The 15,192-nt window shown below is 33.7% G+C and overlaps 1 pseudogene; it reads right to left on the bottom strand.

Annotated features, from left to right (window-relative positions):
• Positions 1-2,788: 2,788 nt before the first annotated feature.
• On the bottom strand, positions 2,789-11,610 carry LOC102667932 (kinesin-like protein KIN-12D; annotated as a pseudogene).
• Between the last annotated feature and the right edge of the window lie 3,582 nt (positions 11,611-15,192).

The raw sequence follows: 15,192 nt of genomic DNA, 5'->3' as shown, positions 1-15,192 counted from the left end.
ACCTGTACCTTTCTGCTACCTTTCTCCTTGCTATGAACCCTAGCCTAGACCTTTCTGCTTTCTCCTTCGTTTGAACCCTGGCGTGTTTGTTCACCTTGCACCTTGCTCCTTCGTTTCTCCTTGCTTTCAACCCTAGACCTTTCACCTTGCTCCTTTCTTTGACATTGACCTCACCTCTTCGACTTCATCGCTCCAACTTCTCGGCTCGAAGTTTTGTGAAGACAGAGATTGGTTAGTGAGTTACTAACTTTGTTAGGTTAAGCTTATTTTAACCTTGTTTTAGGTTAACTGGTTCGTGTACTGTTGAAGAAAGGTCGCGGGTTCCATGTAATTTCTTTTAATGGTGATGTTTGGTAATTGTGGTTGCAGGGAAGACACGTGCATGTCATTGATGACTTGTTGATGAAGAAGCTGATGCATTTTTGAGTGGGCTGCAAACGGGTCAGTGGCTATTTCTTATTGAAGCTGTGGTTGATGTTCGTATGGTGTTTTATTAGTAAACTATATTTATATTGATATATTGATTATGTTTTTTTAAATTTGATATTTTGTTGATATGTTCAACTTTGTTCATATACAGTTGAATCTTAATTTGTTGGTCTTGAATCCCTTCCAGAAGTTAGTGTAGAATCCTAATTTTAGTGAAATTTAAATTAAAATGGTTGATTGAAGTCATCAACTTCATTCCATTTGTTCAATTTCGCTCCCTTGTTCGTGCATTGCTCAACACTGATGCATTTCCACACACAAGACAAACAAAGCAGTACATCCATTTAAGCAAAAGAAATGAATTAAATTCAAATCTACTGAAACTTAGAATGGAAAAATAGAATAGTTGTTGCTCACTATAGCATGCTAATGCTCCTCCCAACAAAAGCATCCCAATAGCAGAAAGATATAAATATACCTGCATGATAATTTTGGTCACCAAACCATGATTTTTAAAATCATTTTCAAAAGACTAAGAAAACAAGCATCATTCATTAACAATTATCTTCATATTTTAAAAACAGAGTCTCAACATCATAACTAAGGCCCTCAACTTAGACTATAGTACCCTGTAAGTTAATTTCACTGACAATACTAAAAGTACAAACCATGGTTTGCCATATTAGCATTTACTCCATCTAGTGTACAGTATAAAACCATCCAAATAATATAAAATTTCATTTCATCCAGGAAAAATATGCCAAAGCTCTTCACACTACTAATTTATGAGGGTGTCACATTATTTTCTGTCTGAAACTGGTTTTAGGTATATAGCTTTTGTACCATATTCTTCGGAAGTTGTCTAATAGAAGGTGTAATGGGAAAGAATTGGAATCCCATGTTAATGATGCTATTGTAATATTTTTCACGTTTATCTACATTAATATATGGGCTACTATAGCATAGTTGGCTTGTATTTGTATGAGTAATGTGGACTGTGGAAGCTCTCCTAGTTGAAAACATAATAGTGATCATAACAAGTGGTTGTAGCATTAAGGTCTAGGTGACATTCAGCAATAAGAACTGAATGTGAAAATAAGAATTGGTCTGAAAAGAATTCAAGTACCTGATTTTATAGTTCAGGCAAATCATCTCCAATATAAATAATGAAACTGGAAGTTTGGAACAAGTGCATTTCAGTTCAGAAAATACCCTTGTCACAGTTCTTTGATTCTGAGACTGATAATTCCAAGTTGATTGCTTCTAATCAATTTCTCTTGCTTGATGTGGAGCTTATATCTAGTATTGGAATTTTATATGCTGGTAAACTGAATTTGAAGAAAATAAGGAAAATAGGATGAAGGGGGGGGGGGGGGGGGGCTAATACTTACATAGGAGATCTGAAAACTTAGTGTGTATAGCAAGCTTCTATTCAACCACTGCCACTGCTGTGGGCTTACTTTGCTTGATTTTTGAATTTCCTGTATTACTAGATATGGATGTAGAACTTTCTTTGCTCGTTAGTGTTAATTAATAGATGGAAATGTAGATATTCCTGTTTACTGTCTATATTCTTGGTAGTCATAGTAGCAATTTCATTAATGAATCTTGGAAACTAATTTTATTACATAGCTTCTATTTGTTTTTGTGTTTCTATTGGAATTTTATTTGTTCCTTGTTTCAAATTTGTCTATTTTATTACATAGCTTCAAGATTTCTATGTCATACTTAAAAAAAAAAAACAAGAGTAAGTTACATGGAGTACACATCCATTTTACAAGGGTTTTTCTTACAGATATGTTGGGATATTGGGTAGCTTAGCTTCATTGATTCTTGGATCTCTGTTTTCATATTTTTTTTTTTACTTATAAAGGAGGATTTCTTATCCTCCTAACTTTGTAATCATCTTCTATATTTACAGAGATATTTGAGCCAATTAAGTCCGTAGAAGAATTCAATTTTGGTTGGGCCTAGGCCACTTTCTTTTACCAAGGAAAAATATATTGAATTAGGTGACAAGGGTTCTTTATATGTTTAGAATTCTATATCAAATCAAAATGAAATAGAAGCTTTTTTATACTATAAGAGTAAGCTTATGTTTTCAAATTAAAAATAATAAATTAATAGCCATTTACAGATTTACTCCTTATTTAAAAATAGTGATAATGGTTAAGGTAAAAAGAATTTCAACTATTATGCCACCAAGAAAGACAAAGAGTGGCTCATGGCATCAAAGATTATAAATAACAACAAAAACCAAAGCCTTTTTCCACTAAATGAGATTGGCTACATGAATCAAATGGTAAGTGATTCAAAGTCTTTGGCATACCAATCTACCATAAAAAATTCGGCCTCACATTCAATGGCCACTACTTTCTTTTTCATTAACTGTTTCAGTAGTTTGTAAGCTTTCAATATTGCTGACTAATGTACCCTTCTCATTGAGTAAAGTCATTTCTCTGTCTTTCAGTCTTTCTATATCTATCTTCATTGACTCATTAGCTATCACCAATCCATTGATCATAATATCTGTTTCTCTCATTGTATCTTGTGCTTCTTCAAATTTAGCAAGAATAAAAGATGCCTCTTGAGCTTTCTGAGCTTGAATGATCTTTGCCTCTCCAACTTCAAGTTCAAGTGACTGCAAAGAAAAAAGCATTGTCTTAACATTATTCAGTCAGCAAGTGTCTATCAACATGTCTTAACACTATTGTTATAAATGAACCGGGCCTAATTCAACCCCCAAAAGTATTCTAGCCATATTCCTAGAAGCATTGTCTTAACACTATTCAGTCAACAAGTGTCTATCAACATCAATGGGGAATGGGGAAAGTTAATGACAATAAAAAAAACAAGTAAATGCACAATCAACACTAAGAATGACATAAAGCAAACACAAATTTCTTATTTTAGAGAATGGAATAGAGGAAAAATGAAAACAGAGGTTCAACGCTGTACCTCTTTCCTTTGGTACCAATGGGAGTTGGCTTCTTTCAGAGGTTTCTCCAGGCCTCTAAGTTTGTGACTGAGTACATCAATCTTGACTTTAGATTTCTCCTCAAAGTGATACATAGCTTCTTGTAGGAAAAGTATGTGATTTGTGAGGCACTCTATGCTTTGCCGACTCTTCTTTTCAGACACTGACATCTCTTTTTTTTCTTCATGTAATCTGGCCATCTCATATTGCACTTCTTTTAAGCTTTCAAGAGCACATTCGATTTCTTTTCTCAAAAGCCTAATAGTAGCATCTCTTTCAAGCACATTCTTGCCAACTTTTCTTGATTTTAGGTCTTTCGTATCATTTCCACTTTTGACCAACTGTAAGTCAGTCAGGTCAACTATATGTTCTTCAACAGAAAGCGGATTTGAATAAAAATAGTCAAATGCTCCTTCAGTTGTGTCACAGTAGATGTTTTTTCACTCAATTGTGAGGTCAATAGGAGAATTTCTTTTTCATTTTCAGCACAGTCCTTCTTGCAAGATTTAGTAATGACTAACGCTGCACTTCTTAAGGACTTCAGCATACACTCCATATCACTTCTTTTATTTCTTGCATCTTCCAAACATCTTCTAAGTTCATCAATTAATAATTCATTCTCAGAAATTTTTCTAACTATCATGCCAACTTGTTCAAAAATCCTAATCCTTTTCTGTGGAAATGAATTCCTTATATTCCCAAGTTCTTCAGAGGCATCAACTATTGCCTCACATCCATCAAGAAGAACCTCTTCAATCTCAGAGGTTAACAGTTCCCATTCTTCTGCCAGTGATGTCAGTTCTATATCTTTTTGGCCAAGCTCCTCCTTTAAACTTCTATTATCATCAATAGTAGTAAGCATTTTTTTCTGCAAGTCCTTCAATTCAGTTTCCAGATGCAGCATACTCTCTTTCATTTATGTTTCCTTCAAATGACTATCATTTACTTGATGCTGGAGCTGGGCAAGTTCTTCTTGCATACAGACAATTACCTCAACAGTTTCAGCCTCTGCCTGCCGACGGATTTCATCCCTCTCTTCCTCATTGGATATCTGGAATGCATGATCACTTTGGTACGACATGTTCAGTTGCTTTGCTTTTTCAAGACAATCATGCATCCTTCTGAGTTTTACCTGTAAGGGGGACTTGTTTTCAAACTCTGGATTATTTGAAAGCAAATTATCTCTGAACTCTTTAGATGCAAGTTGGTTCTTCAAGGTCATGATTTCATGCTCTTGTTTCCCCATAAGCTCCATAAAAAGGCTGTTATTGTTCCTCATCTCTTCTATCTCTTTGATAGATAATATTTGCTGCAATGACAGATTTTGCCTCTCCAAGCTCGTCCTTTGCATCTTCTAATTGTTTGCTTCTCTGCTCAAGCTTGTCTTTTGCCATCATAAAATCCTGATTTAAGCATGTTTTTTGCTGTTCCAATATGCCACGGAAAGACCTCTCTTCCTTCAGAATGACATTTATTATATGTAAATCCAACTGCAGATTTAAAATATCATCTGTGTGTTGTGACAGATGAGTTTCATGCTTAACCCCCATCCTTGGAACTGCCCAAGCTTCAATAAATGGTCCTTTGGTAGAAACCTGAAAACATTAACGGAAAAAAATAAATATTATTTCACATGACACAGAATTATCATACATAATAAGGGGTAAAGAAACAATAAATTTGAAGATAAAGACCATAATGTGTATGAAATAAGGTCCAACTCCAAAAGAATTCACATGATTGAGTTCATCATAAGCCTTTCCACACAAACATTCACATGCTCCTCCTCCTATTTATTTGTACAATATAGTAAAGGACAAAATGTACAGATGTTAAACCAGAATAACAAGACTACCTTTGTACTATTTGTGCTGCTTAACATTGAGTGAAGAGAGTCTACTTCCCTGTATAAATATGCGATAAAAACATTAGAATTTTTACAGCCAAAATTTGGAGCTCCAATCTGCTTGCATACAACCAAATGGACTTCAAAAGGAGTACAAAAATAATACCTATTGAGTTTTGCATTCTCCTCTAAGCAATAATTTAAATTGCGCCTACATTCCTGTAACTCATCAAGGGTGTTTCTTAGTTGCAATCCATGAACAGAAGCACTCACACATCACTATTTTGAGAGGGGAAAAAAAGGTTAAAATATATAAGTCGTACGAATTTGTTAAATAAGAGTATTTTTTTAACTAATTTTTAAATAAGTATAAGTCGTAGGAATTTTTATAATTTTTATAACTTTTGAATATAAAATAATAATAAAAATTTACTATTTCATTTTTTTATAATAGTAAAGTCGTAAAAAAATAAATAATTTTATTTTTTTAATTATTAAAGTTGTGATTAATATTTTTATTTTTAAAATAATTTTTAACAATTTTAAATAATTTTATATTTAATGATTATTTTTTCAATTATTTTAAAATTAAAAGTAATTATAATTAGTATTTTTTTTATAATTTATGACTTTAAACTCGTTGAAATAATAATTATAATTAAAATGATTAATTCTTTTATAATCCATCGACTTTTATTTCTTATTCCTAACCATTAATTATTTTTTAATTAATATTTTCTTAATCAATAATAATTAGATAAAATGGACAAAGAATTAATTTTAATTATTTAGGTTCCTTTTCGTTTCTAAATTTAACAAATAATAATTTACAAAAAATATTAAATAAAACCAGTTGTATCATATACTTATCTTCAAAAACAGAGTAGTAGAAACACAATAATATCAGATATAAAAATATAAAAGAAAAGAAACAATGTTCATTATTTATGTAAATACATTTTTTTATATTGATTGATTAACATATTAAAAATATGTATGTTAAAAGAAAAAAGAGAGAGAAAAATAAACTTATACAACAAATTTAACATACACGATGCATGATAGAAAAATAGAGTAGTAGAATCAAAACATAAAATTATAATTAAAATAAATTTAAAATCATTCAAAATTAATCACGACTTTGAAGTGGTGAAAATTTTACAGCTTTATATAAATATTAAAAGAAAAACTAAAATCATTGGATTTTTTACCATTTTACTATAAAAAAACATCAGTTTTTTTATGACTTCATACCTAAAAGTCATAAAAATTCCTACTCTGGGAATTAATTCAAAAATAATTGCATTTAATAAATTTCAAATGAAATTATTAGCTTTTCGTCAAAATCCCCCTCTTTATCCTGTCCTGGTTTGGTTGAAATAGTGACCTGTTAATTAGTCGCCATGCTTTTTCTGGTAGAGATGTTAATACCATCCTATCTTCATAAGCTACCCTTACATTAATTCACATAGTACTATAGTATGGTATGGTGGACATACTTATTTGTTCCCTTCTCAAAGCACCCGCAAGAGTTGTATCCAATGAATGCAACTGAGACACAAATGATTTTGAATATATAAATATTTGAAGGAAAAAAACTATATGGTCACTTCATGGAGATGCTAACAATTATATAAGTTGCTTTTAGGAGACTAGTGGTAGATTATGTTAGTTTAGCCACAAGCAGACCCGTGCACAAGAATTCACCATCATGGGATATTGGGAGGGCCAAATTTACATTGCATCGCTATAAGAGAGGTTTTCTTCCACAGCTAAAACTTGGAACAAATCAAATATTAATAATACATGAATCAATATTAATAATAATTGGTAAGTTGAATGCAAATACCTACTGAGGACAACAAAGAAGATGATGAGAGCAAACAAGAAATTAAAGAATAAAAATTGTGCTTGTAAGTGTTGATGGAAGTGATTGTCAATTCTGAAACGATAATACTTGACTTTTGAGGGGGGGGGGGGGGGGGGGGGTTGGGAAGTATCAATTAGATAACACATTCATAATTACCGGTTTTGCTGGAACCTTTGACCACACTTTGTTAGATTTTGTTATGTCACCATGAATTAAGCTATTGTCCCCAACTTCCGTTTGATGCTTAATTACTGAGCTCCAAAATGTCACTTGAAAATGGTTAATCACCACAAATACAAATACATCCTAAATTGTAATGTTTCCTAAAAAAACTTGAATTAGTTTGATTAGTTTCACTGTAAAGTTAAGTAACTTTTGTGCACTAGAAATTTCTTTAGCAGACAAAAGTTAAGATGCTAAATCATTTGCCTAAAAATTTGTAGACAGAACAATTGGACAATCAAATTTAAAAATATAGCCATATCAATCATTATTTGAATGTCTTATCAAAAGAAGTGGTTCACAATGATGAAATATTCAATATGACCTGCTAAGATTAGATAAGATTTAGCATATATAGAGAAAGCAGGTACATAGTCTCCAATTATGATAAAGTACAAAAGAAAACATATATAACTGGACACATAATTAAAATAATCATTTTGTAAGCCAGGACAGGGATTGAAAAGAAAAAATAACACAATTTCAAGTGAAACTCTTTGAAAAATCAAAACACAATACAAAGTTATAACTTAACTCGATTTGAAATGAAAATGAACCCTATTAACTAAAATGTAGGCTTGTAATTAAAAGTGTAAACAGAAAATGTTTTCTCAAAACAAATAGCCTCTTAATTCTTTGTTGAATTTACACAGTTCCATATATGTGCAATCTTAAATTCTACAGTATAAATTTTCTGCTTTTTTATACAAAACGCAAGCCATGGAATCAAACCGTTTAAATCAATTTTCACTAGGGACAGAAGTCATAGAATCTAAAGGAAAAATACTTAACATTTGCTCACTTTGTCTTCCATCTCATTTCCACCTTATTTTTCTTCCCATCTCTCTTTTCCTAATTCACATATATTATTTTCCTTTTCTCTTCTTTCCATTCATACACCCAAAAAATGGGGTGTACACTTATCATTAATCGAATCTAATTAAAAGGATGCTATGACTCTGCTAGGGTGGCAGTAAAACTTTGATTTTCTGACCTAGGTAGGGAACAATTACAGTGTGTACAGTAATACCAAGACAAAAATCATTAGATGCTGAGTAGCAACCTGTAACCCACAATAACAATAGAATCTTCTATATATGAATGAAATGTTTTTCAATTAATGAATCATGGGGGAAATATGTAGCAAACTACTATAAATCAATAATCCATACGGCATATGATTATGGTTCTGATTATTGCATAATAACAAATACTTACAATAACCCATCACCATATATTCATTATTTCTTTTTCCACAAAAGGCTTTACTTTTTTATTTTCAGAATCACAAACCAAATTGAAAGACAAAAAGTAAGAGTGTCAAAGGAAATCCATTGACCACACATTTATAAACAAGTACAGTGGATACCAGACTTGAAAATATTGTGAAGTAGATGCATTTTAAAGACCTGGACTTATAAATATCTCTGATTCAATTTGACAACCAAAAATCGTTTTCAAATTAATATAACCGAAAAGTAAATCTTATTCATATTTATACATGTGAAAACCATATCAGGTAATTACACACACACAAAGAAAACTATATTTTATTGTTGATGGTTCAGTGGGCTAAAACTGTTAGCCACATGAAACTTCTGACGAATACAGAAATTCAAAGGTAACATTAAAATTTTGTCCTCATTTTAGTCATATATAGAAAATTATGGAACATATTCTTCAGATCATAGAATATAAATACAATTGAAGCTAAAGAATTCTAGGGAAAAATAATAAAATTGCAAGCATATCCGCCACGTACTCCTAATACATCCACCAATTCTAAGTTGTCTTTTCGCCAATGGGGGTGCATATATTGTCTCCATCAAAAGAAAGCCAAAAATAAATGTGAAAAAGGATAGGTGGTACAAATTTTACAGATAAAACTCCAGAAAAATAAATTATAAGGCTAATAAATAAACATATAGAAATTAGAAACTTTGAATCCCTATTTGAAACTAAAAACTACAAAATCTTTGTGGCATTATAAAGATGACGGCTTCTGACAATTATAATAATTACAAAAGTCCATACAAACCAACATATAATGCCACAAATATAGAACTAAGATATTTTTTTTTAAAAAAATTGCATTAAAATTTTGTTTTGAAAACCTTAACAACACTAATTGAGGAAATAAATGGGCTCCCTGGCTTATTAATCTCTACTATCCAATAAAATTCGATTGAAAAGGGAAAATAATAGAATTGTTAACCTTCACAACTGTAGGAAGGACCATTGCCATAAGAAGCCACTGTTGAGGTTGATTAACATCGTTTGATTTTATGTAGTAGTATAACAGGAGTATGAGAAGTGAATTTCCATTAATTAGGCACTGCATGAATACGGTGTTGATTTGTTTTAAGTGGCAACAAAGCCTATGTTTGCCAAAAAAGAGATAGGCAAATACTATGTTTGATTGGTAATTAACTTTTTCAATAACAAATTGATGTTGCCTACAAGAATCACAATATCAAGCATGTTAGTCCCCATCCAATATATGACATCAATAGCAGCTAGAAACAGCTATTTCTAATAGAAAGGGAGAGGAAGCAATCACACAAAAAAAAAAGAGTAGAAACAGTAACCAACATAATGGTGTTTCTTTTCCAACATCTACATACTCATGATTCAGGAAAGCAGCTAGTTATCCACAAAGAAGTAATTAAGAACGGTCAAAACCTAAGCTTATAACTGTATTCAACTTAAGGAAAAATTATGCTGCAGCGTCTGCAGAATATTCTCAACCAAAAATCTTTTTTCCATATTAAAATGAACCACGTAATTCAAAAGAAAAAAATTAACAAGAATCTCCGAAATAATGAAGATTTATCTAGGAGAATCAAAATCTTAGGATGTGAAGGAATCAAAATTATGCTATGCTATCCTCAAACTCTCAAACAATTTTGTAATAGCTCAGACAAACAACGTGCAGTACAGTTTAAGTTGATAGGGTTTATCAGATAAACCAACCAAAATCGGTTAACACACATACCCATCCAAAATTCCAGATATCCAAAAAACAAAGAATCTAGCTTAACCTGAGGTGGGCACAAACACTAGTCAACACTCAACAGGAAACAATACCTCTTACTATGTAAATAAACTGAATTCGCATGTGCACAATTTTTAAAATATAGGGAATGATGAACATGAAATCAGGAAGATAATGTTAGACAGAGAGAGCAAAAGAACGTTTGAGAGAAGAAAAATTGATGAGGACCATACTATATGACATGAATGGTCCCATGCTATGCTATAGTATTGTACACATATTTTTTAAAAATGCCCCTAAATTAATCTGCACTAATAATGACAAAGAAAATGACAAAGACCTAGAGACATTCTGACGTCGTTTGAGGATAGAAAGCTTTTCTTGGCCCAAAAATTTATCATTTTAGTTAAATTAGCAACTCACATAAAACTTATACTACAAGAAATAACTGATACCACCTTCAAAAGTCGAATTTGATGTTGTAAAGCAATTACATCCCCAGTAGAATCTTCGTTCACCACAGCCTACAAGAACAATATATGGAATGTATAGTGATAGGTTGATGAGATTCATTCCTTTGAAAGAAATTCAGACTGATCATAGAATGGCACTCACATTATTTTGAATAAGTTTTGCTCTCTGAGCAAATTTAAGTGTATTCAATGTTTCAGCAGCGCAGCTGAAAAAGTGAAACGGTCAAATTTAAAGAGAGGGTCCAGAGACAAGCTTGCCTAACAACCTCATTGACTCAGATCTTTATAGTTGTACCCAGCACACTTGTTTGACCACTGTGAGAAGTAAATTCTCATGCTGAGAACAGTCAAAACATTTAAGCTGGAACATCTAGAAAATTATAAGCATTTAAGCATGGCCAGGCTATAGATTCCCAATTTAGGGATGTCACCTAACATGAGTGAACTGAAATTACAGTAGTGTGCTGCTTATAGAATTTTGAAGCTGTTAAAGGGGGAAGCATAGCTTACACGAGTATGCTTTTCCCTGTTCTGGTCAAGTTAAGATGTTAGCCAAAACTTAATTTGTTTCAATTTGACAAAATATTTAAATTATCCTTATTTCACTTAAAATAAACCTCTTTACTGGTTGTACTATTTTATAAACCTCAAACATGATGCATTGTTATTTGAGTATGATTGATCCAGCTGATAGTTTCCCCCATTGATGGTACATATTATATGTCGTCATTACAACATTTGTGTTAGTGTTTTCCCTATAACTGCATCCCTGCACTCGTTGTCGTTGACACTGAGCATCTTTCGAGGTATGTCTCTATTTTTAAAAAGTGGTATGATTGTAACATGTCGTTGTTCAAATATCGGTATTGTTTCATGTTACTAGTTAGTTGCATTATGAGTGAACCTTAGTTGCCCGTTCGAGATTCGATACATCGATTAATACGGATAGTTTGAATTAATCGATGTATTGATTCTTGAATTGTTCGTTTGGACAGTTTGGGATGACATATTTTTATAGTTGAATCATACGTAGAGGTAAATTATCTTTTGAATGATTTGAAGAAATTTCGGTATACTGCATTTGACATTGTTCTTCGGGTGCATATTTGATCGCGGTGATTGTTCACACATTCACCGCTTTCATCTTGTGTACTTGAAGACCAATGCGAAATGCTGCCAAAATTTCATCAAATCACTCAAAAGTGAGTTTAGCATGCATCACAGATAACTTATTGATTGTCATGAATAGCAAAGATGAAACATGGATCGAAGTTGGATGAAAGCAAAACGCATCAGTGATGAGTATGAGAACGAGGTGGAACAATTTCTACAGTTTACGCAACTTAATGCTGAAAGTTTGAGGGACAATTATTTTTTCCCATGTGTTAAATGTCTTAATGGTAGACGACAGTCAGTTGATGAAATCCGATCACATCTGATATGTTACGACATCATTCCGAATTACACAAAATGGATATGGCATGGGGAATCGACCGACATTCCAACTGTTTCTCAGTCTCAGGCGGTTCACGAAGACAACAGAGAGCGTATAGAGGAAATGATCCGTGATCTTGGACAAGAGACTTTTGAGCAAGTGCATGCACCTTTGTATGATACAATAGAACGTGATTCCAACACACCATTGTATCAGGGGTGCACATCTTTCACGCGGTTGTCAGCAGTGTTAGCTTTGGTAAACTTGAAGGCAAGATTTGGGTGGAGTGATAAAAGCTTCACTGAATTGCTGGTCTTATTGAAGAACATGCTTCCTGAACAAAACACTTTTCCGAAAAATCACTACGAGGCCAAAAAGATTTTGTGTCCAGTGGGAATGGAGTACAAGAAGATCCATGCATGCCCTAATGATTGCATATTGTATAGAAATGAGTATGCAGAACTACGGCAATGCCCCACGTGTGGGGTATCATGATACAAAGTGCAACATGATGAATTAACTGATGATGCAGGAACCAAAAATTGTCGTCCTGCCAAGGTGTGTTGGTATCTTCCAATAATACCAAGGTTTAAGCGATTGTTTGCTAATACACATGATGCAAAAAACCTTTCATGGCATTCGGATGACCGAAAATCTGATGGATTACTGTGACATCCTGCCGATTCGCCGCAGTGGAAGACAATTGATCGTTTGTATCCAGAGTTTGGGGATGAGCCAAGGAACCTAAGGCTTGCTCTTGCTTCTGATGGAATGAATCCTTATGGTAGCTTAAGCAGCAACCACAGTTCATGGCCTGTTTTACTGATGATTTACAACCTTCCCCCATGGTTGTGCATTTTGCGTAAATACATTATCCTGTGTATGATGATCGCGGGTCCAAGGCAGCCAGGGAATGATATTGATCTGTATCTTACGCCATTAATCGAGGACTTGAAACAATTGTGGGAAAAATGGGTAGATGTGTGGGATGCAAATGTGCAGCAGACATTCAGGTTACGCACAATGGTGTTTTGTACTATTAATGATTTTCCAGCATATGGAAATTTAAGTGGATACAGTGTGAAAGGGTATCATGCATGTCCTATCTGTGAGAAAAACACAAGCTTCATCCAACTCAAGCATGGAAAGAAGACAGTATATACCAGACACCGAAGATTTCTAAAAGCTTTTCACCCTTATCGACGATTGAAAAAAGCTTTTAATGGAAGTCAGGAGAATGAAGGCCCCCCGGAAGCATTAACTGGAAACCAAGTTCATGATCGCGTAAAGGACATTGTAACCGTGTTTGGCAAGTCCCAGAAGAAGACGTCATCTCCCAATAACATGTGGAAGAAACGCTCAATATTCTTTGATCTTCCATACTGGTCTGGTCTATATGTGCGTCACTGTCTAGATGTTATGCATGTGGAGAAAAATGTGTGTGATAGTTTAATTGGTACTCTTCTTAACATTAAAGGGAAGACAAAGGATGGTTTGAAATGTTGTCAAGACTTGGTTGACATGGGAATACGAGAGCAGTTGCATCCCATATCACAAGGTCGGCGAACATATTTACCCCCAGCATGCCACACACTGTCAACAGCAGAGAAGAAAAGTTTTTGTCAATGTCTGCAGAATGTCAAAGTTTCATAAGGATACTATTCAAATATCAAGAGCCTTGTCGCCCTCAATCATCTTAAGTTGGTTGGCTTGAAGTCTCATGATTGCCATGTCTTAATGCAACAATTATTGCCTGTTGCGATTCGCGGCATCTTGCCTGACAAAGTTAGAGTTGCCATAACCCATTTGTGCTTTCTTTTTAATGCCATATGTAGTAAAGTCATTAATCCTCATCAATTGGATGACTTGGAGAATGAGGCTGCCATTGTCATTTGTTAGTTAGAGATGTATTTCCCACCATCATTTTTTGACATCATGGTTCACCTAATTGTTCATCTTGTGAGGGAAATTCGGTTATGTGGTCCGGTTTTTTTGCGGTGGATGTATCCAATTGAACGTTACATGAAAATGTTGAAGGGATATACCAAAAATCAATACCGACCAGAAGCTTCCATTGTAGAAAGGTATGTTGCTGAAGAAGCTATTGAGTTTTGTTCACAGTACATGGAAACAGTTGAAGCTGTGGGGGTACCGAAAATTCGTCATGACCGAACACGAGGAGGTCAAGGGACACGAGGCTTCAATGTTGTTACCATGAGTCGACAAGATGTGTCACAAGCGCATTTGTATATCTTGAATAACACACAGGAGGTCGTTCCATACATACAAACTCACAAACAATATCTGACATCTATTAACCCAAAATTGAACATGATGAAATTGTTGCAAGAGCATAATAGAACTTTCATGAACTGGTTTAAAGAAAAAATTATGAGTGATGACAATGCTTCCAAAACATTAAGATTGTTGGCTATTGGTCCGAATCTAAATGTCCCTACTTGGCAAGGGTATGACATAAACAATTATTCGTTCTATACAAAGTCACAAGATGATAAAAGTAGTGTGCAGAATAGTGGGGTGATTGTGGAGGCTCATTCTGAGCACTTTTCTAGAGCATCTGATAACAACCCAATTGAAGCCTCAATGCCTTATTTCGGTGTTATTGAAGAAATCTGGGAGCTTGATTATAATCAATTTAGAGTGCCAATATTTAAATGTAAATGGGTTAATGGAAATACCGGTGTTCATAGAGATGAAATGGGATTCACTTTAGTAGACCTTAACAAGGTAGGTTACAAGGAGGAACCATTCATTATGGCAGAACAAGCTAGACAAGTGTTTTACATCCAAGATCCAAATAATCGTAGATTATCAGTGGTTCTACAAGGAAGGCCAATTGGTGTTAGGGAACAAATTCATGATGCATCCCTTGACATTTGTGAGACTCCTCGTTTTTGCACAAAAATGCCTTCAATATGTGAACA

The sequence above is a fragment of the Glycine max genome, chromosome 16 (assembly GCF_000004515.6).
Source record: "Glycine max cultivar Williams 82 chromosome 16, Glycine_max_v4.0, whole genome shotgun sequence".
Lineage (NCBI taxonomy): Eukaryota > Viridiplantae > Streptophyta > Magnoliopsida > Fabales > Fabaceae > Glycine > Glycine max.
The sequence above is the reverse complement of the archived record's forward strand: the minus strand, read 5'-3'. Positions and strand labels throughout refer to the sequence as shown.